Here is a 2,454-nt window from a genome sequence, read left to right as displayed (position 1 = left end):
TTGTACAGTGCTGGTCGATTCTCCCAGTCGCCAGACGGCAGATGGTCTTTGCATAACCATTACTATTTCTCCAGCTATTCGTAGTCTGCCGCATTATGTTTAACATCTGGTCACTAGTGATGCGGGTACCTTGGTATATAGTTCATGCGTTATACTTCATGTTTTCCTAAACAATCGAAATCTGTGGAGCCATGTTGTTTAGGAATGTTTCCACCAATGTTTACTTTGAGTCGATGCTTCAACGCTGGGTTTGCGATGAGCGTTCAATTAGTAATGCAACACCTTTTTATCTTGGTAAATTTCGGCTGGAAAAACGTCGAATTTATATTGAGACATCGTGCAATATTCCCGCTTCAGCCCTTATAGTTTCATGAAGTTCCAATAGGTGGGGCGCTACAAATGGCCTTCAAAATGGCGTCTGTAAAGGACGCTCGTTCCAAACTTTCGGCGGAGAACCAGAGCATCACCGATGTTACTGGCGCTTGCAGTATATCTATGGAGACTTGACAGGGAACAAAAGCACGGTGAGTCGTTGGGCAAGACGTCTGTCATCATTGCAGTGAGTCGCGCAAAACTGTCAGACCTCCCGCGTACCAGCAGACCGCACAGAGCTGTGACTCCTGCAACGTTGCAACGTGCGATCACTCTCATCCGAGGTGATCGACGGATCACAGTGAAACACCTAGCTGCTCAACTGGACGTCTTTGTTCGTAGTGCTGGCACACTCAATCCCAACTTGGGGTGTGCCCCTGAGTTTCTCGCCGCCTAACGCAAGGGGATAAAGAGCAACGAAGGACCGTCTGTGCGAAGGCGTTGCGTCGCTGATCGTGACAATCTCAACTTGGGGTGTGCCCCTGAGTTTCTCGCCGCCTAACGCAAGACGATAAAGAGCCACGAAGGACCGTCTGTGCGAAGGCGTTGCGTCGCTGATCGTGACAATCTCACAGGAGACGAAACATGGGCTCATTATTTCAAACCGGAAACAAAACTGCAATCCATGGTACTGCCACGTCACCCCTCCTCCGCAGGAAAAGTTCAAAGCCGCAGCCTCAGCCGGAGAAGTCATGACGACGGTCTCTCTGGACTCTGAAAGGGTTACTCTGTTAGATGCCCTCCCTCGTGGTGCAACGATCAACTCTTAAGCTGTATTGTGCTGCCCTTAGCAAAGTGAAGAAACGATTTCAGCGTGTTCGCTGCTACAAAAACGCAGATGAACTTCTCCAGTACAACGCAAGACCTCACGTAAGTTTGCGCATGCGAGAAGAGCTCACAAAACTTCAATAGACTGCTCTTTCTCATCCATCCTACAGCCCGCAACTTGCACCTTCCGCTTCTTTCTCTTTGGACAAATGAAGAGTGCCCTCCGCAAGAAGCAGTACTTGGATGATGGAGAGGTTATTGCTGCAGCAAGACGTTGTTCAGTAGTGTGGTACCATACAGGCGCTCCCAGTAAGTCGGCGTAAGGCCATCGCATTGAACGGAGACTCTGCTGAAAAATAGGATTTTGTAGCCGGTAGAGTGGGGAATAAAATGGTGTATAGGAATTCTGAATAAATCCAAAATGGCCGTCGGATATAGCCTCTCTGATTTGTCCAGAGACCGAATCCGTTTGTGTGCGGGGGCAGATCGGTGGATTTCCCTGATCCATTCGCGGACCCACGACAGCGGTACAGGCCAGAGGCCATGGGCAATGGATCTCAGAAATCGCCACTGCGTCTCACCGCTAGCACGTTGTACATTGCGGCGTTTCACAGGCATTTAATTTATTGTAGGACGTTTTCAATAGCAACATGGTCTTTTCCGAATGTACTTCTGACAAGAAAGCGATTCTGATTTCATAATGAAATATTTTGATAAAACTTTTCAATCCCTGAAACTTGAAACTTCCTGGCAGATTAAAACTGTGTGCCCGACCGAGACTCGAACTCGGGACCTTTGCCTTTCATATCAGCGCACACTCCGCTGCAGAGTGAAAATCTCATTCTGGGAACATCCCCCAGGCTGTGGCTAAGCCATGTCTCCGCAATATCCTTTCTTTCAGGAGTGCTAGTTCTGCAAGGTTCGCAGGAGAGCTTCTGTAAAGTTTGGAAGGTAGGAGACGAGGTACTGGCAGAAGTAAAGCTGTGAGTATCGGGCGTGAGTCGTGCTTCGGTAGCTCAGTTGGTAGAGCACTTGCCCGCGAAAGGCAAAGGTCCCGAGTTCGAGTCTCGGCCGGGCACACAGTTTTAATCTGCCAGGAAGTTTCATATCAGCACACACTCCGCTGCAGAGTGAAAATCTCATTCTGGTCTCTTTTCAATCCCTGTTTCACCCTTTTGGTACTGAATTTCCAAAAACATTGAAACATAATTTTTTTTTAAATTTCCAACCGAGAAGCCAAATACAAATTGTCATAGATTTAACTTTAAGAATGCTTTCAAAATGTAATATTTCTATAAAAATTTTCAGTCCCTA

The 2,454-nt window shown here is 47.6% G+C and overlaps 1 non-coding gene across 1 annotated transcript; it reads left to right on the top strand.

Moving 5' to 3' along the window:
* Positions 1–2,144: 2,144 nt before the first annotated feature.
* Trnas-cga lies at positions 2,145–2,219 on the top strand. The gene has a single exon. It is a non-coding gene; the product is annotated as a tRNA-Ser (tRNA).
* The last annotated feature ends 235 nt before the right edge of the window (positions 2,220–2,454 follow it).

This window comes from Schistocerca americana, chromosome 2, assembly GCF_021461395.2.
Source record: "Schistocerca americana isolate TAMUIC-IGC-003095 chromosome 2, iqSchAmer2.1, whole genome shotgun sequence".
NCBI lineage: Eukaryota > Metazoa > Arthropoda > Insecta > Orthoptera > Acrididae > Schistocerca > Schistocerca americana.
Note: the sequence above shows the minus strand (reverse complement) of the source record. Positions and strands in the feature narration are given on the sequence as shown.